This window comes from Centrocercus urophasianus, unplaced genomic scaffold (assembly GCF_019232065.1).
Source record: "Centrocercus urophasianus isolate 14NV4802_14NV808 unplaced genomic scaffold, USGS_Curo_1.0 seq_27, whole genome shotgun sequence".
Lineage (NCBI taxonomy): Eukaryota > Metazoa > Chordata > Aves > Galliformes > Phasianidae > Centrocercus > Centrocercus urophasianus.
Genome location: NW_024884833.1, coordinates 1234949 through 1261765, shown reverse-complemented (window position 1 = coordinate 1261765; position 26817 = coordinate 1234949). Strand labels below are relative to the sequence as shown.

At 36.8% G+C, this 26817-nt stretch overlaps 1 pseudogene; it reads left to right on the top strand.

Annotated features, from left to right (window-relative positions):
* LOC122164602 overlaps positions 1 to 4437 on the top strand; it is a 28654-nt pseudogene extending 24217 nt beyond the window's left edge.
* Positions 4438 to 26817: the final 22380 nt, after the last annotated feature.

Here is a 26817-nt window from a genome sequence, read left to right as displayed (position 1 = left end):
GTTGTTACGGGTCTGGGTGGTGATTGATATCAGTCCTTGGATCTGTTAAACTTCACAACTGGGTTCAGGGTTTTTTACAGGTTTTTACATCCTGGCTTACTGGTACTCCCTGCACAGTGATACCATTTCTTTCAACCCCTTCTTCCACCCCTTTTTTACCAAACTGATAATGATTTGCATGTAACTCCTCCACAGTGTTTCCAAATTCCTAACAAACCGGAAAATGAATCAAGGGACCCATCTAATGTCTGTTAGATGTGGTCACAAAAGAAATCTATCATAAAGCCTTTTGCACTGATGCTTTTCAGTGTCACACCAGTCCAGGAGTTCCATCCAAAACATGGATGTTGGAAAGTGTCTATGTTTTAATAAGAGATGTGTATGTTTCTGGGATTACCCTCTTTGATGGTTTGTACTGTGGGGGTATCCTGTACACACTGTCCTGTGAAAAGTTCTGTGGACTGTAACAATACTTGAACTTGCCAAACTAATATTTATATATCTCAGCATTTGAATTGCTTTGGAAATGCTCAAGTGTAAAGTTTTCAAGACACTAAATGATCTTAGAAAACATTACATAGTGTCATGGTTTTGTGATTTTTGGCTTTCGGTATTCCACATCATAACATCATGTGGGGCACTGGGACTTTAACTGTCAATGCTCAAGTCCTGGGTACCTGCCCTGAAGAAAAGAACTACATTCCCCAGGGAACCTTGAGGTCAGGGAGAGGAGATTTAACTCCTGGCAAGGTCACCTGATATGATTTTTCTCGCCTGCCCTTCGTCGTGGGCGCTGCTCCCTTCTCCCTGCTGCTCAACTGGACTGCGCATCTCACCTCAGCGTTGTGGTGAGGCCTATCCACCTTTCGGACATTCTCTCTCTCATTATATTTGCTTTAATAGTTTCAATTCTGATTATATTGTATTATAGTGTGTTATCTTGCATTCCGATACTATATTTAGTAAATTAGTTTGTTTCTCCTCAGATCGGTGCCGCTGTTTTTAATTATTTTGGGGTCCCCTGTTTCCTTTTTTTCCAGAGACGCAGATCTGCGGATCCCTCTGCCCCGCTCGTCACGGAACCGGGCCGAAACCATTGACACATAGCAAGTCCACATATTGTCAAATTACACTAGATACACTTTTAGTGAATTAACTGAAGTGTAATATTTTATGGCTATTCATAAACACCACAACCTCTACTGAAGAATTCCCATCTGGATCCTGGCTTACACTGGGAGTTCCTGGGTGGGGAAAGCAACTGACACAAATACCTGTTTGTTTTACTTATTTGTTTATTATTATTGGTTATTGTTAAATGTATGGTCGTTGCCAAATGTATGGTTGTCTCATGTCATCATGTAATATTCGTGTCACCACTCCTGAGGTACCACAAAGTGGTGTCTGTGTCAAATTGAATGATTCTAATTGTTCTCTAAAGATTGGTGATAATGGTAAAGTTGTTAAATGAATTGCCCACGGTATATGGAAAATAGCCATAGAGATTCCCTAGTTTCAGGACACCAATATGAGTGGTAATATTTTCCTGTAGATCAATTTGACCAAAATGTCAGCCAACCTGGTCTGGAACACTTAGTTCCACACCTTAGAGCCACACCTTAGTCTGTCATTACAGCCCTCAATAAATAGCCCCTTCTCAGGTTTCTAATAGGCTCACTTTAGATACTGAAGGGCCTCTACAAGATTATCTTCTCCCATATGTAGAGCTTCTCCTTCCATGTGCCCATGCTTTTGCATGTACTCTTAGGCAACTATCCACCATACACTGATCTTCATTTTGCTGCTTAAAACAGCCATTTTCCTTCAGTTTCCACTTATGACTGAAAATATTCCTTCTCTTTGTCTCCCTAATTTTTATTTTTCTGCTCTTAACAGCTTTGTAGTCTAAACATGTCTTTCTCAATTGGGTTGAACAAAATCATACCCTACCTAAGTTATCAGTAATAGCAAGCATAATTTCATTAATGCCTTCCTATCTGTACAGGAAATACCTCTTCTACTGTATATTAACATCATCTATACTGACTGCCGAAGGATCACCTTTTTCATTTTGATTGCTTTCCTGTCCTCCGTTTCCAGCTAATGAATCTCTTTCTTTCCTTTGGAGTAGAAGCAAGCAAAGGACTAAATATGTGGTTTTATTCATTGCCCCATTGCATTTAGTTCCACTTCTATTACTTGAGTTCTCAGGAGTATTCAGTTTCCTCCATTAGATATTCTGCCATTTCTCCTTATTGAAATGCCTGCTCATTTTGTGCCATCAGAAAACTCTAATAGCATGCTCTTACTCTTTGATTATAATGCTGAAATATTAGTCACTTTATTTATAAAGTCAAAGAAGAATCAAGGAATTCCAATATATTTAAGGAGAAATTTTGGGAATGAGATGAGTTCTTATGGAAATCTCCTCTGCAGATCCAAAGCTTCACTGTAGCCAAAGGTTCCCTTTTTCTTTTACAGAATGCTTGCCTAAGGACTGTATCAAAATGTGACAGGTATGTTTTTTTATTTCTCCACTTTGTTTATTGACTTTTTCAAAGATAGTTATTGCTAGTATTGGTAACAATAAATACCTTCAAAACTCTAGTTGTTTATTTAATATTGACCGTGTTACACACAGAGAACAGCAAACAGATTCATGCAGGGTAAAAAAACGGTATTTTTGTGCCATCAGTTGGCATACACTCGTTTATGCTTTCTTAGGATTTGATTTTTCAGGTCTTGCTCAGATTAATCGTTATTCATATGGTTTGATAATGTTGACTCCCTTTGTTGAGCTCTTACACACTTGAGTAATCCCATGGCAAAATGAATACACAGCAAGCTCATGACATGGTAAATATAGTGGAGAAATAAATATATATATGTGTATATTATTAATCCTGAATCTGTGCTAGTCTTGGCATTTGATTATAATGGTTAAGCAGCTTTTATGGGGGACAGAGGGCCTCCTGTTTTGTGTGATTTTCATTTTTTAAAGCAGATATTATTTTTCGTTTAATATGCTGTGGATAAGTGAGAATATGAACAGGGTTCATAAGGCAGCTAGCATTATCATAACATATGAATTCAAATAGTGTTTAGATAATGTTTAGGGCTCAGTGCAAAGACTGGGCAGTCTACCTATTATTTCTAATAGATCTCAGATAAGATCCTAACGAATGAATGATACTATTAAATTTTCAGTCACATCTATACCCTGTAAAGAACCATTTATTTCACAGTTTTTCAGCGTGTCGGCAATGATTAAGACACAAATAGTGCATCTGATAGTTAGCTTTCTTTTCTCCCTTTGGCTTCTCAGAATTGTGTAGTTTTTTGTCATTATTGTCTATTACACTTAGAATGATTAAATGAGCCAAAGGGATGCCACTACCATTTCTTCCTGTGCTCTAACAGTGTGCCATAAAGAACAGGACTGAAGGAAGAGCATTTGTAAATGGTCATTCAAAAGAAAAGGTAAAATTGAATTAATGTGAGAAGAGCCTTAAAAAAGAAAATCCCTGAAGTCTATTTCATTTAGATGGAAAAATTATGAGAATTTCAATACTATGTAGAAAGAAGAGATTTCAACAACATTTGGAAGAAAATTCGACCAAGAAAACTGAAAATATAGTATGCCCATTGATCTAATAATGGCAGCATGAAGTCAAGAAGTCACTGCATGCTTCAGCTTTTTCAAAAAAATCCACTCTATGTTCATGTTGTAAACTTTTCTATCAACTGATAACAAATACAAATGCCTGAATTGTGCATTTCTTTGTTATCTTCAGGAATGCTCACTCACAGATTGCGTAAATAAGGGACAAAGCAATGAGTGTTTTCCCAGTGATGAAAAATTGACTGACTACAAATAAAAACAAGACACATTGAATTTTCAGATTGTTTTATGAGCATTAACTCAACAATTTTGCTGACAATAAAATCTGAAAAATAATTCTGTTCTCCTTCCCAATCTGCACTCACTAAATAATGAGATCTTCCTGTAGGAATCAAAGCTCAAAATGATTACTTAAACTCTTTAAAATGTATCTATGGATTTATTCAGATTTCCTTGATAATTCAGTGCTAAACTTACTCCAGTGTTATAAAGCTGTGTACCAAAATTCTGGAGTAATTAGGAAATATTCATGCTGTACTGAATTCACAGGAATCTCAATTGTTTCTGCAGGAATGGGTAAAGAATGGAGCCTTAGTGAGCCTGCAGATGACATTAAGCTGAGTGGCATAGCTGACATGATAGAAGGAAGGAATGCCATCCAGAGTGATCTGGACAGGCTTGTGAAACAGGTCCATATTAACCTCATGAAGGTCAGCATGTCCAAATTCAAGGTGCTTAATGTGGGTCATGTCAAACTCAAACATCCATATCAGAACAGGAAATTAACACATCAAGAGCAGACTTGTGGAGAATGATCTAGGCGTAGCAGTGGATGAAAAGCTGAGTATGTGACAGGGATGCATTCCTGCATCCCAGAAAGCAAGTGGTATCCTGAGCTATATAAAAAATATGGCCAGAAAGTCAAAGGACATGATTATCCACCTCTACTCTGATGTCATAAAATTCTATCTGGAGAATTATGTTCAGATTTGGCACCCCAGCAGAAGACACATGTGGGCCTGCTAAAGTGGGTTGAGAGGAAGGCTACAAAAATAATGAGAGGGCTGGAATACCTTGCCTACAAAGAGACGCTGAGAGCGGTGGTTTTTAGCTTAGAAAAGAGGAGGCTTCAGTCAGATCTTACTGAAAACTTTCAGTGCTTAGTGGGGGCTTATAAGAAATATGGAGGGAGACCTTTTACAAAGGTGTTCAGTGTTGAGGCAAGGTATAACAGTTTTAATTGAAATTGAATAGATTTAGATTAGATTTTAAGAGAAAATTGCTTATTCTGAGAATGATGAGGCACTGCAACAAACTGCCCAGGAAAGTTGTGGATGACCCTTTTCTTGTAGTGTGCAGATAGATGTGATGAGAGATGTCCCTGACAATGCTGGTGAGGTTGTTTCAAATGACCTTTAGAAGCGTCTTCCAACATAAATAATTTTTTGATTATATGATTCTGAGCTTTTTGGATAACTCATCATGGCCTGACACACATCCACTTTGTCAGTGTAATTCTTCTTAGGTTTATATCAAGAAAGGTAAGAGGTGTTGTTATATTACTCATAAGCATTGCTTACAGCAATCCATGTTTTTGAAAACAGTAATAGAAAACTTAGCAGTCCTAATAAGATCAAAGTAGAATTTCCAAATAGAAGTTGCCCACATATCTGTTCTGTGCTAGTCTTCAGGTACTCTGGAAAACATATTTTGTTATGTTTTTCTTTTCTTAGAATGCATTTCTATACATTTCTTGGTCAATACTGTTCTTTTATATGCATTACTTTGCATATAAATGTAGTCTACTAGATTCAATTAACAAATTTCTTATTTTATGATGTCTGCTTCTTAAGGTTTTGCAGAACCTAAATTAAATCTGAGATGAATAATGTAAACACAAACTTATATGTGTTGCTTGGAACTGGAAAGCGGTTAAATGATCACTGAAGAATTTCTGTGTTTTGTAGGACAATTAACAATGACATAGATGTATAAATAGTGGGTCTGAGAACAATTAGTCTACACTACTGAAGAAGAAGGATTATTAGAAAGTAAAACAGAATGAAGGTAATGTTCTCTTTTTCAGGCTTTAAAGTTTCAGAAAGAGTTGAGAAGCTTTTAACCTATCAAACTGTCAGTTCAAGAACTCATTTCCTATTACAATTGCTACTGATGATTGTCCATTGCAGAATTGCTGGTTATGGTGTACTGAATTACTCTCTCTTTTTCATACCACAGAGTGATTTTCATTCATATTTTAAGTTTTGCCATTTTTCCAGGTTGAGTATTGGTATGCTAGGCAGGCAACTAGAGATAAGCTAGAGACCATTTTTCATTTCCTCTGTTAGGTCAAGCATGTTGGAGAGAAAGTATTTTTAGCCTCAGTGTGTGGGATCATAAAAATTGTTTCTGTACTGGACTAAATGCACATTTAAAAGAGCAGGAAAAGTGTTATTTTTTGTACTCTTGTGGCATGAAATATGACACTGCCGTGATTTACCTCTTTCCTCAAATGGTGAAATAAGAATCTCATAAGTACAAATTCCAGTATGTTATTTTTTATTTTTATTTTTTTTTTAAAAAAAGGAGAGTGGGAGAGAGAGGTTACTTTTATTACTTACTGTCAATGAAGAACTCTTCCTTTGCTTTTCATTTTTATCTTGTTTTAGAATTTAGTTCTGAGCTAAATAAAACCTTAGTGGATACTTACTTTGCACTCATGCATAAGCCTGCAAAATTTCTTGTTCCTCTATAATGCTGTGTGATAAGCACACTTACACTAGTGCCAGTCAGTATATACTTGTTAATTCTGCTAATATGCAGAATCTACTTGCAAATTTTCAACATCCTGCCATTTATTCCTTCTCAGAATTTGCTGGTTAGAATTATTTACAGAACAAAATTTTGAATGTTGTTCATCAAAGGGTTTGAAATTAGGGAAGCATTTTTGTCTCAGCTGTGTAAAAGTATTTCATTTCCATTAACCCTTTCTACTATAGAACGTAGCAATAAATATTATGAATGACTAAAATTAATGTCAAATCTGTGTCACATGTACAACAAGGCAGATGATTCTTAAAAATACAGGATGCTTCAGTAAAGCCGAAGACTGATTTCTATTACATTTTTAGATATATAGACATTTTTTACCAACTCTGCACACCTGCATGTTCACCAAAAGATCACCATATTTATAAAAAATAAACAAAAAAAAAAAAAAAAAAAAAAAAAAAAAAACAGGGAAAAAGAAAAAAAAAAGAAAGACAAACGGGTCTTTTTAAAATGAGAACAAAATCATTTCAAATAATAACATTTATTGTATTTTCTGTTATTCTTTATAGTGTGTAACAAAAATTTTGAAACTCAGTGATCCTATGCCAATGGAAAAACAAAAATGTGATGAAATGTGGTATGTGGTATTAAATCAAAATAATTTGTTTTAGTTTTCTAAAGAGATTTTAATATTTTTATACTGATAAGTGAACACAAGACAAAACAGTCCATTTACATTTTACTTTAAAGTTTGAATTTAATATTTTCCTTAAAAAATTAATAATTTAATTTTTAATATTTTTATATTCATCAGAAAGTATTCTCTTCAAGTTTTTTCAGCAAGCACTGAAGATTTTATGCAACATACTATTTTTGCATAGCAGTGCTCTCCATGTAGATTTAGTATGATATTTAATAGGCAGTACAAGCACAAATTGATTATACTTTCTACAGTGCCTTTAGGAAATGACATTTTTCGTCCATTCTGTATCAAATGCTCCCTGGTAATATCTACAACTGTAATCACAGAATCACAGAATCACAGAATTGTAGGGGTTGGAAGGGACCTCCAGAGATCATCGAGTCCAACCCCCCTGCCAAAGCAGGTTGCCTACAGCAGGTAATGCAAAAACCGTAACAAGAAGAGCTTCTGCAGGAAAAGAAAATCTTTAATTTATTGAGATATTTTACACAGGACAAGAGCTGGAATCTCTCAGATTGGTTAGTCATAGGATGGAAGGTTACAGGAATCTTCACAGTAAAAACGCTTACAGTAACAACTTCAGCCGGGTAGGAGGAGATTCTCTGCCTACTTTTTGCTCAGATGATTACTGCACAACTCATCTCTCATGTTACGTGGACACATCAGCAAATGTACAATCCATTTCTATCAATTACATAAAATTATTTACAAAGCATCTGTCATCTCAAGCATTTGTAGAAACAGTTTCCAGTATTTATTTAAAATATTCTAAATAACTTATTTACTTGTGCAGCAACATCTACAACCTGAGATGTCCACATTCTTCTCTAGTAGTTACCAACAAAACTCAAGTCCACAAAAAATGCTGATCACCTGGACTAGTGACAGCAACGAGTCCTTGAGTAAGTGTCTGGGACAATCCCAAGTGTTATTCATGAGGATATCGTGCACCAGAAATAAAAATACATTGACATAAAATTTAGGAATTCAGTCAATCATAGGGTCTCAAGCTGGTCCATTGATGCAAATCCATCCTTTGCCTTTCTTTTGCAGAATCTAAAAGGGTACTTCATGATTAAGTGCACCAGATATGCACACAGGCAGTATCTTGATACCCAACTACAGGACAGACTTGCATTGTTGATCTCATAGCACAGTAATCGCTTGAAATCCACAGTGCTTGCACTAGGCTCCAACAGGGCTAGACAACATAGCTTATATTGCATGGAAAGAGGTTAGACAGAGCTCAGAAATGTTGTTAGCATCCTTATTGAGGGAAAGTCTACTTACTCATTTTCAGGAGAATTTAACTAGGCTAGATTCACCAGTCTTTGTTCAGACAGGATTCTGACCTGAGTTCAGACAGGATTTCTGATCACAATAAGAGTTGTTGGAGAGAAGTTAGCAGTTACGAACTCCTTCAAAGTCAAGATAAACATTATTTTCAGAATAGCAGCTAAGCTTGATACTTTGAACTTTTTATTTGTGAAAATATGGGGGTTGTAAGGGAGAGGTAAAAGAGAAAACACGTGGTGACTATTTCTCTTGAAACATTTTGCCTATGTGGTTCAGAAGGAGTACAAAAACTTTGAGGTAGAAGCACAAATGTATAATTATTTTCTTTCTTTGCACGGTCTGAAAGAAAGAATGATGTTTTGGAGGAACACAAAGTATCAAGTATCACTTGGCACTGATTAATAGTTACAAAACATAGCAGAGAATGGGATAGTGGTTAACCTGATTATATATGAAAACATGCATTTAAACACTATCGTACACTAGCAGATCTGCACTTTGTATTTTAGTCAGAGATTTGCTTTCAAATAATAGGTATTGATTGATCTAGCAATGTACATAACCTTTTAGTATTCTTTTTCTAGTGAAAAATGAAGTCCTTTGATTTTCCCCTCTGTTCATCCACCCACAATTTAATTTTGTTTTTTAATGGATGCCGCTTCTTCCAAGTTTGAGGCAAATGCCAATTGACCTGTCATTCCTCTCTGAGTTGACTAATGGAGATAGGGACATAGTACACAATAAATGTGTGTAAACATGAAGAATAGTAGGAAAATTATTACAGAAATTCAGTTGAAAAATACATGGAAAAGCTTATATGCAGAGCGAAATACCAAGGACAAATATTTCCTGCTCTGTGACAGAGAGGGAACTGACAGTCTTTCTTTAGTAGAGTATCAACAATGTCAGAATCTGGAGTGAAAAAGAAATCAGCAGCTACATGTATAAGCTTAAACTATGACAGGCTCTCTGGTAAGGGTGCAAGTTTGACACACCTGAAAGTAAAAATTTGACTCCAGGAACTTCATTACTTGCCTCTAGTACAATCCAAAAGGTATCTGAGCAGTGAAAATATCAGCTCCAGTCTGTTCTTCACAGACATCTGCAGTAGTACTGAAAATCGTATCATGAGGGACGTGAAATGAAAAAGAACACTGCAGCAGACAGATTGCTTTACTGTAGTCATCCTATTTGACTTTGGATTAATAAAGTACAGCATTATATCTGTTTTACTTGCATTCTGACTACAATGAAGCCTTCTGACTTGTGTTTATAAGCGAAATTACGCACTACACTGGGAAAGCTCTGTACAGCTACTTACAGACCAACAGGAATACAATGTTTTTACCAACCTGAATGCTCAAGAGTGACCTGTGCAGTTCACAAAAACAATTAAATCAATAGCACTTCTTGTCCCTTTTGTTCCCCAGAGAAATGTGGAAGCTAGGTCTGGTGAAGAGCCACCCTCTGCATCTGTGAGTGAGAGAGAGGAGACTCTGTTGCCATGGTGTGCAAGTGCTTTTTCATAAATGTTTCAGTAAGGTCATGCCCTGCTTGATTAATTCCAAGAGTTCACATACATCTACTGCCACACAGACAGCTTACAGCAGATGTTCACTGAAGTCATTTCATGCTGACTTATAACCCTTCTCTTTCTTCAGTATCTAATATATCAGGATGGTTGTGTTCTGGACTCAGAAATAACTGGTACAACTACTGAAAACCAGACTCCTTTATGCCCACCTCTGTGTTTCCATCCCAGTAGCATTAGTCCACAAGTAAATGTAGGAAATTTTGTCCACTGGGACTAACTGCACGCTGTTCCTGTTACAGATATGACAGAGTACACAGAGCTACTACATTATTTTCTTTGTAACCTCATGGAATGGCCAGCAGCATGGGCACAGAAAGCAATGGCATTGTTTCTGTCGAATCTTGTATATACAGTCCAAAGACAGGGAATATCACCTCAGGGGCAATGAACAGCAGGAATTTTGTTACATCTTACATCCCAATCCTCTTTTCCTTTCTCAGCAAGAAAATACTGTCAATAATAAAGTTAAAGGGAAGGACAAGGAGGGGGTGGTTTTGATAGACTATTGCCTACCATGTAGTGAGAGTAAGAAAAACCTGCAAAGCAAAAATTTTTGTTACTGCACAGAGGGCAGCAGAGGTGGTCATAAGTGGCAAAATTTACTCTTTGGTATCTCATAACTTGTGAAACTCCATGCTTCTGCTTAAACTTCACAGATGATTTTCTTTGGGAGAATTTTTACTTGCATAGTTTTTAGATTTTTTTTTCCACCAAAATTGAAGGACAAATTCTTGGGACATGAATCCACTTAAATTAAACTAAGCCAATGTTCACTCAGTTGTCACTGAGGTGATGAAATAATTTTAATGTGACTGTACCTGGTAATTACAGCAGGTTAGTAGTACTCTTGGGAATTTTGACTCGACTTTGAAGATTGTGAGATAAGATCAGACACAAAAATAAAATGATCATTTCAGTTTGTTCTTACTCAGATAATTTTTTCCAAACCTGCTATTTTTATTTGCTACTAAAAAAAAAGAAGGTTTGGAAAAAAATATCTGCCCACAGATTTCTGGAAATCACATCATTTTAATTACAGATCATTTTGTCCCTCAGTTGAATTCTCCCTCTACATACATTCTGACTTTAATTTCTTTTTTTCTTTCTTCCTCTTTTTTTTTTTTTAACTGTCTTGCACTCCCAACTCAGGGCTTGATTGCCATTTGCCTTTTGCCAGGAGCAGAGAGTGTCCAAGGAGCCAACTTTTCATTCTTATTTCATCATTCATGTAAGTGAAGGTGTTCTCCAGACATGTTGGAACTAAGCCACCCCCTCCTCTTTCGGGAGCAACCAGCTTTTTCTGTTCCTGTTTGTGTTTGCCACCAGTCAAAAAGGAAAAGGAAAAGGTAGTAGTGCTGTCATGCAACAGTCCATGGGACAGTGCAGGAGGTTGGAAGAAGCCTCCCAGAACCATGCTGGTTTCAGTTATAGGCATTACCTACCTCAAGCTACACTGAACACAACACATGCCACATAGGGTGAGACAGAAGACCACAGAAATACGTTCCATTGACTACACTGAAATCTTTGTCCCTTACTCAGTATTCATCACTGACAGCTTCACTACCCTCAGGAACATAACTCCAGGGAAAAGTCAAGAATGACTGTTACCTGAAGGACATAAACTCTTTAAATAAGTAATTGTTCTTTAAGAATCTTTCTGAAATTCCTTGTAATTTGAAGGAAGAGAATCAGACTACTCCATCACATGCTGAGCTTGTTTTTGTCAGCGTGTGCTCCTAATCACTTACCAATTACTTATGCAAATTGGAGAAGCAGATGCTGAAGGTTGTTTTCAAGGCTGCCTTGCAGGGGCCCCATACAGCCAACAGTTGTGGATATTCATGGGATTTGATTTTTTGTTTTGATTGGGTACATTAGAGCTTCATAAAAAGATTCTTCATTTCATCTAAGCTCTCCCAGACAGTAGTGTCTTAGTACTTCTGTGCATGTTTTTCTTCAGCTCTTAGAAGACAGCAGCTGATGGTTATGTTATAGAAAATCATGAAGTGAAAGTATTATTTTTGGAAAAAAAGAAAGACAGAGAAAAGTTGGGAAAATACTGGTCCTAAAGGCCTTTTAATTCCAAACAAGGCTTTGTTAATACACTAGAATTCTCATCCAGCAGTTCTTGAGTGTTTTGAATTATTTTTAGAGCTAAGAGCATCTCTTCTTCCCTGTGCTTCCATTTTGTGATCATCTTTTCTGTGTGCAATCATATCATAGCTGTTATTTATTATACAAACAGTGTGAAGTGATGTGCATAACTGTAGAAAAGTGTTGATTGAAGTACAATCCTTTAATTGTGCTTCTTAACTTGGATAATTACAATTAATTAAATCACACAGAGTATAAGCTATATTTTGATGTGCTGTGATGACCAGCAAAAAGTGAAGGGACCCTTTGCAAATTCTCTGAGATCCTATAGAGAAATCAGTGAAATTGTAATAGGAATTAGACGTAGTTCCTGCAGAGGCAAATCTAAGCAACCCTGATTCTTTTGGGAAATAAGACATCTTCCTTCTTTGACATCTTAGCACTGTGAAGATTTTCTAAAGGAAATTTTCAAACTATTTTTTTGATATATAAGATATTTGTATATTTTTAGGAAAAAAAATTTAAAATTTGTGTCAGGTTAAATACAAGCAATAGAAAGATTATATTTTTTATATCTGATCTTTTGAAGATTAAAAGCAATCCACACATAATCCCTTCCCGCCAGCCAGAATGCATTTTTTAAAACATTCCTTTAATTATCTAAACACCAGGGCTTGCACGTTGTGTAACATCATATGATCACTTCCAGAATATAATTGTTATGTTAAAAATATAGGAAAATCTCTCTTTGTAATTTCCCTGTGTACTTAGTTTCATTTCCCTTCAATGTATTTGACATCTTGCATTGCTTGTCTATAGAAAAAAACATCAAGGAATGCTTTGCCTGGTCAGTCTAAGCACCTCAATGATCCTAATAGCCAAATTCTCACAAGCGGAACTTGCTGGAAATTTTCTGATTTCAAAACTCTTTTTGAGGTGTCTTGTTGAAACTGAAATGCTTTCAGAGCAGTGTAATTTATTTTGACAAAATTATCATTTCCATTAACTTCTTGCATTTCTTTAGGTTATCTGATAGGAGTTAAGCTTTCAGGTTACTTATACTAGTGTTGTCTCTGTGTTAGGAAACCCAGACATTTGCGTTCCCAAGTTCTGGACAACTACAGCAGTTATGCTGTAGTATGCACAGAAGTACTATATACTGCTTTCTAGCATCTATGACTCTGGAATAGTCCTGGTGTGCATTTCTGAAAGTCTTAGTATTTCTGACACTCATTATGAGGAGTTTTGCTGCAACACGCAAATGGGGAACGCTAAGGATACTAGAAATGTCCCTCTGCCTCCATGGACTGTGGCTTGTTTCCCAGGCTGTCAGCTGGGAACTGTGCAAAGAGTGGATGTTAGCACAGAGAGGCAATGTTTGTTGTGTTTCAGTGATGGCAACAGCATATGAAATATAAGCCATGTTCCAGACATCTGTGCAGATTTTCACGAATGTGGCATGTAGGCTCTTCTTCATTGATGGTGAAAATGCATAGAAAATGGTGGTGACTGTACTGAAAAAAAATAGTGTTTTGTAGCTGAGAAATTGCTTATTCAGACAGCAAATAGGAGACATTTCTTTTGGAATGACCTATATACACATATTTATACAGTATTCCAGTATATCAGCAAAATCTTAATATATGAATGTATAAAATGATCGTTGCTTTTTGGATAAAACTTATCAGTTTGTAAATGACTTCAGTACACAAAGATAGTACAAAATACTGGGAAATTCATCTAGTTTCTACCATTGGCTGGTGGCTCAGTTTTTTTTTCACATTCCAGCTTAATGAATTCATTTTAACGTTTGGAGAAATAAAGCCCAATTTACAATGGGGACTAAACCCATTTTTTTAATTACTTTCCCATTCGTAAGATATCTAGAATAATATCACCAATACTACTGTTGTGTTTTATGCGTATTTTTGTGTGCACTTTTAAAAATCCTTGGCTTTAACAATGTTTCCTTAGCAGGATAAGTGGGATCTTGAGACCTCCATGGGAAAATAATTTTTTCAAATGTTTTGAAAAGCAAATAACAGATGCTACTTCAAAACTCCCTCCACCTACTATTAAACACATCCAATTTTCTACACCTATATGCATTTTTTTCCTTGGACATCCTCACTCTTTTTTAGATAATCCAACTTCTGCCTTGCTAGTGTCATTAACTGCCTAGTATCTGTGCCAGTGTTGTCAGGAGCTATGCTTCCTAACAACATGTTACACCTTTTCAGGATGGAAGAGCATTGAACGCAAACAAATATAATGTTCTATAAGCATTAGAATCAGAGATAAATGTTTACATGTTCTATTTAGAAAGAGAGTAAACAGTATGGTATGATTAACCTATTTAAACAAATCAAAGATTGGAATTCATTCAGTGTTAATATATGGTTTAGAGATGCACTGATAGGAATGCCCAGAGGTGTCTTCTGTACTGTTTGATGAGTGCTGTTATAAACACAAAATCTCAGTCCCAAGGAACATGGAATGTAATGTGAAACAAAAAGACCATAAGTGATTATTTCAAACTGAAGATATGAAGGAAATGTGAATCTGAATATATCCATACAATTTGAATCATTTTATTTTCCTTAAATAAATATCATCACTGTCAAACTCCAATTCACCTAAGTAAGATTAGTGACTGATACTTGCAGGATGTAATATGGTATGCTTTCCTCAGGAACTACTACCGAGAGAAGAGGGGACTATTATTTGCAGGAACATAGGGAGTATTTTGTCACTGCTGAATATTCACTCACTTTAAGGTAGACCACTACAGAGTTCAAGGAAAAAGAAAAAGAAAAAAAAGAAAAAAAGAAAAAAAAGAAAAGACTAAACAGAAAGGTTATAGTTGTGAAGGACATTGAAGGTGGGCATAAGAAATTTGCATATGATGCTATGGAAAATGAGGATATAATAAAGACGTTCAGATAGGAATAATATAGAGTGACAAGCAAAAAGGATGCTTTTAGATGATGCATTTTGAAGGGATTGAAAAGTTCCCAGCTTGCATAATGACGTGTTAGAGTTGAGCACTTTGAAGGTCAAAGCAATGTTTTTATCTGTGAACCTTCTGGTACCCACAAATTATCCTTAAACCAACAAATTCACCAGGGTTAAAATAAATTTCCTCAAGGTCAGCACATTCTACAAATAGAATATCATGCATGCTTCTTTGGCTAACATGATCTCAGATTAGCACAATATCCAGTCTATAAGTGACTGCATGTTTAGTGCACTGGAGGGAAAAAGAGTTTACATGAGTAAAATCAGAATAAAACTGCTGTAAAGAGTAAATAAATGAGTCGTTACTTTGTGTCCGATATTTGTCAAAAGGCCAGGGAGATAATGACTTGGATTTTCCTGCAAGGATCATCAATGCTTCTGGCATCTATCATGTTCAGAGCTCATCTTGCTTTGATGGTTAAATATGATGGCTGTATTTATGTGCAGTGCAAACCTTTAGGAGTGGATTTAAAGAGTAAAGCATCAGCTGTGAAGATTTCAATTGCCACACAATAAGTATATCAGGAGAGTTTACTTCACATGCCTTTCAGACTCCAAGGTCCCATGGAGCCAGTGTTCACCAGCAGCTTGTGGAAGTTGGATGTGGCTGTATTCTCAGAGAACATGTGTTCTGATTTAGCTCTGTCTGAAAGGAAATCAGTTCATGAACTTTGTAATGCTCAGTGATGTGAACAGAGATCCAGAGATGTGAGTCAAAAGTGCACACATGATCTGAACCAAAATAATGTGTGCGCCGTACTTGGTGACATGGCATGTAGATTCACAGATGTGGATCTGGCCCTACAGTCTGATGAAAACTACTTTCTCCCTATAGCTCGTAGAGCTTGCAAAATCCGCAGAGCATTGCAGATCCACTATCAAACAGCTTCAGGGCATAAACTGTAAGCAGATCTCCTTGTTCCTTTGGAACACATTATTGTAAATTCTAATTTCACCATATTTGTATAAGCTTGATGAAATGATTAAGTGAATTTTCTAGACATTAGCCAGGAAACACTAATTTTGCAAATTGTATAGATTCTCTAGGGATAAGATGAAGCATGAGAGAGAGCATTATGTTACCAGAGCTGGAAACTTCAGGGAGAAAGATTAAGGGGCAAATACTCAAATGGGGGGGGAGAAATGGAGGGAAAAACAAGGAGAGAATTTTGGTTTTAGGCTGTCATAAAACCAAATTTTGCTTGTAACACTTGTTAGAATAAAAAATAAATAATTGAGATGTGATAAATATTAGTTTCCTCTTTTCCAGGTTGCATCACTGGGTAAAAAAAAAATTTATATTCTTTTAAAAAAAAAAAAAAAAAAAAAAAAAAGAAAAAAGAAAAAAAAAGGAGTGAAAAAACAAATACCCTCTGAAGGATATTCTTCTAACAAGGTTAAATGACATCCTTCCCTTAATTATATTGCTGATTTATGAGATAAAGGAGAAACAGAAGTTTCCAATCTTCATTCTGGGTTCCATCAGAAGAGGTGTGGCCAGCAGGGACAGGGAAGTAATTGTCTCTCTCTCCTCTGCCCTTGTGAGGCCCCATCTGGAGCACTGTGTCCAGGTCTGGAGTCCCCAGTACATGAAAGACAGAGAGCTGTTAGAGAGGGCCACAAAGATGATCAGAGGGCTGGAGCACCTCCCCTACGAAGACATGCTGAGGGAACTGGGCTTGTTCAGCCTGGAAAACAGAAGGGATGACCTCATTGCAGACTCTCAGTACCTAAAGGGAGCCTATAAAAAGGATGGGAATCAACTCTTTGAGAACAGCAGGATAAGGGGAAATGGTTTTAACCTGATGGAGGGAAGACTTATGTTGGATGTCAGAAGGAAGTTCTTTACCATGAGAGTGTTGAGGTGCTGGAACAGGCTGCCCAGACAGGTTTTGAATGTCCTGTCCCTGGAGGTGTTCAAGGCCAGGTTGGACCCGTCCCTGAGCATCCTAGTCTAGTATTAAATGGGGAGGTTGGTGGCCCTGCCTGTGGTGTGAGGTTTGGGATTCATGATCCTTGATTCCCTTTCAACCTGGGCCATTCTATGATTCTGTGGTTAATTCTTAGGCAGGACAAAGCTGTAGAAGCACTTCTCAGTGTTCCATACTTAACACTCTCAGTCACTCCTCCTTTACATGAAGCTGGCATATTAAGTCTCAAAATTCTGCTGGTGACTACAATGATGTTCAGATATCCATGGCCCATTACTCAGATTAATGGATGCTGAGAGAATTCATGGGACAGTATGGAATTTACTACCATGTGGCTTAATAGGAGCCATAGATATTTTGGTAGTAGAATCCACCAGACTGCAAATGTGGAATATCAGATTGTGTGGCCAGTTTTGTGCTTTTTTTGTCCTGTTTCTACTCATCATGGAATTCAAAGCCATCTCTTACCAAATAACAATTTTATTCTGTCCAATTTGAAATTTATGTAAATTCTATTTCTGAGATTATGTTACTTAAACTTTATATTTTTCATATACACTTTCATTTAAAGTCTTGAGTTAGTTTAATTTGACGAATTTATGGAAGAAAACTTCTTGTTGTTTTTCCCTTGAAAGCCTTTAGTTTTCCCTAGGCACAATATCAGATAATTGCTTTTCTGCACAACTTGTAATCAGCACTGAAAACTCAAATAAAAAACAGGACAGACAGAAAGAGGAAGGAGAATGCACTTTATTATTCTACTTTCCTACCCTTTCTGCACTTTCCACCTTCCATTTCATCTTCCCTTCACTATTCAGCCATTCTGATTCTGTTGTTCTTTCAACAGTATAAACAATCTTAGTTTAGTCTGTCTCTCTTTTACACAGAATTGTTTTTTATCTCCCTGGTATTGCCTGATTCCACCATTGTAATAAACCTCATATAGGCTGATGAATTAAAGTATTAGCACATCTGAACGATGTTTATTCTGAAATAAAGTTCACTCTCCTTTTTGCCCTTGCCACCATACCCTCTGCTTTTCCTCTTAAATGATGATTAGAGCTTGTTATGGTTCTGCCCTTTCTTTGCACATGTAAATCGATATTTTAAGGATATTTGCAGCCCCAGAGTTTTAAGAAAGTTTCAATTTAGCTTTTATTAGGTGCTGGGCAGCATAGTGCCAGACCATGTACACAGTTAAACAAGACTTCTCCCAAGGGTGTATATTGTTGCAAGCTTTGGCATCTATATGCAAATTAGACTTTCCATATTTGCTATCAGTTACAACAGAAATTTTCCACCCAGGCAAGACATTTTTTTTCAGTAGCTATGTAAAATACTGACAAGCCATGAAGAAAATATTCTGCTTTCAGTGGCTGTGCAAGTTAGAAAATCTCTATTGGTTTCAGGGATTTTTTTAAGAGGCAGGCTATATTAAAGCATGGTTTTAATAGTGCTGCATAATATACCATAACAAATAAGGGTGAAAAATGAAGTCTGCTCGTGAAAAGAGAAATAGAATAATGTCATGAGGAGAAAGACTCATGAGGAGAACAAAGAATGTTTTCATGAAATTTCTTTCAGGTTCACTAAATTCTGAAAGCTGTCCTCAGAGGATTTTCTGTTGAAGATGTGCGTTTGTGAAGCTGAACCCCATAAAAGGAAATGTGAACATAATGCTTGGCCAGTAACGTTTGGAGGTTGAGCAAGTAAGCTGCATTGCAGAGCGTGATGATGGAAGATGTTCACCCCCCAGCCCTTTGCCCCAGAAAACAGTAGTTTCTGAATTCTGGAAGGATAAACATGCATCTATTTCCATGTTACACCTGAACTGTTAAAATTGACACCTGGGACTCCCATGAAAGATATCTATGATACCCAGATGGATGCTGGAAGATGCAGTGGGCATGAAAGTGGCACACAGTGAATCTGGAGCTAGTTGGTTGTTTTTTTGTTTCTTTGTTTTCTCTACCCAATTTATGCAACAGAATAGACACATCTGGCTATAAAATATATTTGTTCCTTTTCATGTGAGGCACTGATGCACAAAAATAATTTTAGTGATAAATAAATACCAATTATGAGCAATGAGTCACCAACTGTTTGAGAAGAAAGTTACTCTAGTGCTTGAACTCATAAAGAAACAGTGCCTTTAAATACTTGTTACCTTGCAACTGCGCTGACATTCATCTTTTTATCTCATGCAGCATTAGCATTTTCCCTTTACCTGAAAAAGGACATAGTTCTATCTTACCTACCTGCTCCTTTCCTTCATGTCCCTGCAGTTGTTGCATCCCCAGCAATGTGTGCTTCAGAGTATACTCTGAGTAGAGCAGTATCCTGATGTCAGCTATGAAAAAATAAGACACGGTAAAAGAAAGCAAACAGGGAGCACCACCTGAAAAGTTTGAGGTCATCTGCAGTCTAGGCCAAGAAATGAATACAAATGTGACTATTTCACCAAACCAGAAGCTCTGCATATGTAAGAGTCCAGTAGTTTAGTAATGATGGCCATGCTCGTCAAGAGCAGCCATGGCACTGGCTACCTATACAATAGCTTGTCTGGTTGATTTTAGTTACATAATGATGCTATAGGATAGACTTGTGCAGTCCACAGCAACATTTCCACACGACAAGGATGTAACGTTCCCTTTGGACGAGCCAGTCAGTACACACAGGAGTTGCATTTGGCTTATAGCCTGGGCTGAGACACATATCCAAAATTAAATACAGACCCACTACTTTGTTTAAAAAGGGGCAACACTGAACTGCTCTGGCTTTGTTATGGAATATTTACATCCATATTAGATGATAAAGGAGCTACTGTATTATTGAGGAGAAAGAAACAACTAGAATTTAGATATAGAGGGACAGATTAATCTGAAGAAGCAGACTTTTCCTGAGCATCAGGTCAAGGAGAACAGTTCACAAACAACAAAAGCTGGCTCATGAACAAGGAAAAGAGGGCCTTCTTTACCTGTAGAGGCAACCTTTCCAACTGCTGAAACCATGTATGAAGCAGAGAATCACACTTGCCAGTTTGTGTAAAAATCTTCATACTTGACTGACACAAAGAATAAACGGTGCAATGTGCTTGAGGCAAAGAATGGTAGGAATACCCACAAACTTTTTAATTCCATGTATTTTGTGTTAACATCTATGTATTACATGCTTCTGTTTGTGGAAATTTAATAGAGGGTTTGCACAGATGTAAGGCTGTAGAGGTGTCCAGGACTCCTAAGTGCTATTAAAGTAGATGAGAATTTCCTTATTGGCATATAAGGAAGTGTAGTCAGTAAGTCAAAGAGAGAATTTTCTGTGCAAAATACGTTTTTCTTTTGCTCACACATATAGAAGAGTGAAACACAAACATAGGAGCAGCAAAATTTTAGCTCAAAGATCTTAGCCAGTGTTGGCAGGGGTTCTTTGAAATAGGCTGAACAACTATGATGCTCTAATCTCAGCTTTGCAAAATACGGATAATGGATAATGTGAAAGGCAGCTGGAAACTGCCAGAAAATCATGGATTACACAACTTCTACAATATTTATTTCAAGACTAGCATCTGGAAAATGAGTGCCCATATGATAGGGTAGGTAGAATGAGTGAACGTAATGCCTCATTTGGATAATGCTGTTGCTGTTATACTGTTTAAATTTAAAAGCAAACTCAAAACTTCTAACATCCTAATGATAGAAACAAAACAAAGCTTCTATTTGACAGAGCTGGGAGACTTTTATTCTTGTCTTCAGAGAAATCAGGACAACTTTTTTTCACTGTTCTTATTTCTAGTTTTTTTTTTCCTTCCAGTCTATGTGAGATTACTTTGATTTTTTGTTCTTGTAATAATAGGCATCAAACATTTACACAGCTGGAGACCCCTCCCCTGCATCACCTTTAGGCTGATTCTAGCTGGCAAAATAAATAAATAAATAAGCAGGAGAAACTTTCTGTACACATGTTCAAGGCAGAACTATCTTTTCCCTGAGTCTTTCAGATAGGTAACTGCATCATGGCAGGAGGTAATCTGGCAGAAAAGCAAATGCATGCTGTCTTCTGCTGAGGTAGATTGCTCACTGAGTGCACACAAGTGAACACTGAGAGAGAAATAGAAGACTTTCCATGGTGATTTTTTCCTTTAAGACAGTTGGGTCTGATTCAAATGTTCTGCTACGCTTCTGGAGATGTCAATCCACAGCATGGAGGTGGGGAAGGGGCACCCCAGGAAATCAAAGCAAACTCAATTATCTATCTGCTGACAATGACAAAACCATTTCATTCCTCAGCTCTTCACAGAATGTGAGGGGGGGGAAATTAAAAGCGTGAACATTTTTAATGAGTGCAATTATTGAATCATCAGTCACACAGTCCATCTGCTTCAGAGTGTTTCAGTGACTAGAGAAAGACTAAAATATTGCTTTGCCTTTTTGCATTCGTATAATCATATAAATATTCTTTAAGGAAAAGCTAATGATATTCATATATCATATCCACCAGTTCTAATAATTTGCATTTCCCTCTCACTTCACTTTATTAATCACAAATTTTGAATCTGACACAAGGTTGGTGAAAATATCTTGGCAGATGCATGGATAACAGCTAACCCCACGACATTAGGTACAGAGTCATGTAATAGTAAATTGGAGATAATTATTAATTATTAATTAATAAATAAATTAATAAAATCAAAGGCCTCACTTATCCCAAAGTTTAGTAAGCAAAAGAAACTTTACATTGCAATAAAAAAGGGGGGTGAAGGCAGACAGGATTTAAAAATCCTTTCCCCTATTGCTATCAATTCACTTGATACACATTTCTGAGTGTGACAGCATATCAGGAAAGAGCCAAAACTTACTCAATAGAGTTTTAAAATCTTTTCAAATATTTAGGACAGATAGAGGAGGAAAGGTTTGGATAAATGCCTGAACCTGAGGAATCGTGACAGAGCTATAAATCTGTTTTGATTGTGGTATCCTAAAATTCATCCCAGAAAGGCAGAGAAGGTAGAGATTTGGATCCCAAATCAGTAACAGGCTATGCTATACGTTAACTTATTATGTTGGGATTTGTACTACAAGCATGTGACTGAATGAAAAGAAGGATCATTTTGTACAAGGAAGGTGTTCTGGAACTGCAAATAAATTCAACATTCTGTAGAGATGTCCTTTGACTAGAACTTTTTGGGCTTCCTCTGCAATACACAGATGAGAATCATTCTAACACAGTAACATGCACAACTCTGAGATACATTATTTGAGAAATCTTTGACTTTTCTACTGGAATTGGCATCTGAAGATTCGAAACCCACATACAGGATTCCAAAAAAATACGCAGTGTTTTCTCTGTATGTGGCAGAACAAAAAAATATAGCATGTTAACCTCTTTTTAAATCTGAAAATTCTGTTTATTATTCTGTTTGGTTTGTTTATTTCTTTAGTTTGTAAAGTAATAGTCTTAAAACAAAGTTTCGTATTAGAGCATGAAATTCAAACCAACTGTTTCCAATTAACAGCCCCAAATAAATTAGAAATGTTGAGTTATGCAACATTAATCTTGGTACTTGAGTTAAATCCTGGAGAATTGCATGAATGGTGGTGAAATCTCTTTGCCTGTTGTGTGGGATAATAAGGTGAACTATTGTTTTTACTGTTACATTATTCTATCCAGTTTGTGAAAAAATTATTTATCACATTTTGAGGGTATAAATTTTGTCAACTTAACAAAGATCAAATAAACAAACAACTAGTAGTGTTATCATGGCAACCAGGCTGTGTCTAATCTATATGCTACTAACTTTTTCCTTTTCTCCAAGTTAATTTCTAGCTAGAGCTACAGAAACAATTTTTGCTATTGGGTAAAGAATCATTAAATAAATAATTAAGGCCTGAATTGCCAATTTGTTCTCTTTGTAGGAATTAATTAGATACTGGATTAGTTTTCTTTTTAGTTTTAAATGTGGAAATGCACTGAACCAAATCTCTGTGAAGAAATATGTCCCCATTTTCACAGATCTATGCTTTAGTAATTTAAAAGTAATCAGTAATCTCTTGCGTCTCTGAGAAAGTAATCAGTGACATGTAGGAGATTATTGTTAGAATCCAGTGACTGGTGCTAGATTGATTTTTTTTCCTCTTTCTCACTAGTTTTGACAGCTCTGCTTAATGACTGACAGTAAATGGGTTTTGTGCTGTGTCAGGTGTTCTGGAAAGGGCTCTGGCAGGAAAGATTTGGCTTATCACGTTGCAAACTAAGGTCCTGATCTAGCAGACATTCAGAGTACTAAACAACATTCCGTTAGGGACTTATCCCTTTCATTTCAATTAGAGAATTTACTTGTAAGTATTTTTAGTTTCTCTTATGCAGATCCCAGTCCTGCATTTTCCTGAGAGCCTCCTGGGCAGACATGTTCTCAGAAAGCAGAGGGAGATGGCATTTAATGCCTCTTTGAGTATTACTAAATCCATCATTAGAACAATAATTATTATTTGACATTTGCACACTGCCCACAGATTTGCCAAGTGTCTCACAATATGAATATATAGATTTTAGCTTCAGTAAGCTTAAAGTCTAGACACAAAAAAAGAAGGGGAAAAAAGTATAGACAAAAAATATGACATAGCAATGCATAATATTCTGTGGCAAGACAGAAAAAAATGGCAAAGCTTAATTTGACTGTTAGGCTTTTTGTAGTCTTAGGGCAGGCAATAGAATGAGACTTATCAGGATGAATTTGAATGAAATGAAAGTGGTGCCTTGGCAAATTGGTTTGGGGACACAATTCAGGGAAATTTTTAAAAAGAGGGAAAAAAAGCAAAGGGAGAATGTTATGAGGGGATGAGCTGAATGTCCATTTGATTAGAGAGAGGATTATTGCAGAAGAAAAAGCAGTACGAGGGCTAAGTACAAGGGCGGCACCTAACAGCATGGCCAAAAATTTGAACTTAGATTCAGCAGAAATCATATCTGAGACAAGAAAAGAAATTCCTTTTTTTTGTTGTTTTTGGTTTTTTTTTTTTTTTTTTTTTTTTTTTTTTTTTTTTTTTCATGTAAGACAGACTGTTTTTAAGCAAGGAGCCTGTCTGCTGAAAATAGCAAAAGGTATGGAGAGCACAAATAGATGATTGTGGTTCTCAGGGCAAACCAAGCAAACTTGCCTGTGGAGATATAGGCACCTGCAACACAGCACAGGGAAAAACTGTAGCAGAAGACCGTTGCTGTGATTTAGCACAAGAAGAGAGGACAGGCTCAGATGTGATTCCTAGGTTGCAAGACTGCATAGCAGAAGGGGGTTTACAGAGGAAAACATTAGAATCTGAGTTTCAGCCATTCTGATTTTGAGATTTCAGAGAGACATAAAAATAGGAGGTCCATTGACGCGAGAACAGAAAGGCTGCATCACATTCATGGGGTGGAGAAACAAAGATGAGAGTTATGTAATGGAAGCACAGGAATCCTGAAATCTGCAGAGCAGCTGAAGTGAGACTTAGCTTTGGTAGCAAAGGGAAGGTGCTGTTGCTAGTTCTTTCTATATTATGAGTCAGCATATCATATTACATTTAAAAATAGTGGTTGAATTTTGTGCTGAAACAGTGATAGCTAACTGATATGCTTATATCTCACTATTTTGCCACATTGGGCCAAATATTGTTTGTTGTTTACAAAAATGTACTTACTGTAGACCTGGTCCAAAGAGTTCAAAGACTAAAAGGGCAGGCATAATGTGTATACAGGGAAAGCAATCTATCATCAAGTTGTCCAGAAGGTTAGTAAAATAGCAAGGATGCAACGCCGGCCATATCGAATGCATTGGCAGACTTCCTATTGATGAACACAGTTTGCAAAGATATTAGTAATCACAGGAATCACAGCTAGTCTCCTGCCTCACCACAGTCAGAGCCATACTTCTATGGTTTGTATGGTAAATGCAAGCTGAAATAACCTGATGTTATCCTGGTCCCTTTAATGTGACTTCCAAAATGGATTACATTTGGCCCTGACAGGAGAGCATCTCCCACTGATGCTGGATTCAGTTCAGCTGACTGTCTTGTCAAAATGAGTTTTCATTAAAAAATAAATAAAAACTCATAAAAAATCTCTTGTTATCCAAAGTTAACTGCTAGGAACAGACTGTGGTAAAATATGTTACAGAGTACAGTGGCAATCAACTCAGAGGGCTTATTGCTACAGTAAATTTTAATGTCAGCAATATTTCCCACAGATGTTAACTTCGGCAAACCATTTTGCATAGCCATCAGTGCAAAACTGTCAAAAGAACACGTCTAAAATTTCTTATGATCACACGCATTTTTATGTGTTTTTAATTTGTGACTTTACCTTTGAATTACTATTTTTGTTTGCTTTTTGTTTAAGAAGAAAGTTGTATTATGCAATTCATAGGTCACATCAACATTACCAGTGAATCTGGTGACACAGTGACATTAATAGAAATGATGGAGAGGAAAAGGAGAGATGGGAAGGAAGGAAAAAAAAATAAGGTAATAGATTCTTTTTACTGTAAGGGAAGGAGTAGAGAACGTTAACAAAGAATGTAATTTAATACCTAATCAATTTACTGATTGGATTTTCCATGAGATTAACTTTGAGTCCAAAATGAATTGCACTGATCCTGGAAAATGCTATAATGACCACCAAGCAGTGATATGAGGCTGTAGCAATATAAAAATAATAATGTCAGAGACTTCAAACAGCTACAGTAGTTAATTAAATGTGTTCAGATAACATTATGGTTGGACATAAACCCACAAAGCAGGGAAATTTTGAGGTAAGCCTGCCAGAGCACTGACTGATAATTTTCCTGTGCTAAAGCAATGCTAAACATACAGACTCTTCTCCGAGGTACTCATGGGGGCAGAACAAGCACATATAGCTTCATTCAATTTCCTTTTTTTGTTTTGTTTCGTTTTGTTTTCATGAGTATCTAAGTCTATCGGTATATATGCCTGGAAAAGATACTGTGGGCCAGAACTGAACTGTGCTTGGCTCAGGAAGGTGACAGGCAAAACTGGCTCTTGGGATGCATCTGCACTTTGATCTGGGGCAACAAAGCACACCATGGAAACAGAGCCAAGTACATGCAGCTGTGCTATGGCCACTCCTCCTCTTTGAGTGATGCCTGATGTTATTGACACAGGGAGCACAGGACCTGGCTCAAACTCCACAGCCATCATGCTGGATTTGTTATGGCTGTACATGTACATGACTTTTTAACAGACTCCAGCATTTGTTCTTCTCTCCTATTTAATTTGCTGCACTTCACCTAAAGAAAATGCTGCATTTTGTATTTGGGGAAACATAATTTACAACAGCAAGGAATCACTAATGTTATTTTTATGCAGCAGAAGGAGAAAAGTTCCCAGAGCATGACCCTCCGGAGGCTACCATAGCATTTCCTATAGGATATGCTTGCACTGTTAGGCCAGGAGGACATTATGTCTTGGGAGGCCTTGGAATGCCTCAGAGAGAGGGTTCTCCCTGTTTCACCTTTCCCTGTTCCACTTCTGAGCCTTCAGACACTTCACAAGCATGGGAAAATATCCTCAAATTAGCAGTATAAGAGTTACAAAATTAAGCACCATTTCACCTAGCACTGACTGCAAATTCTGAAGGCAGTCCCTCTTGCAATCCTTATTTTCTCCTAGAAACTGAAAGCACTGCATCTATTCACAGTCTAATGAATCACTCTAAAAATGCAGAGGTGAGACCAAGTTAACCTATGTACTATGAAAGAAGGAAAGGAAAGGAAAGGAAAGGAAAGGAAAGGAAA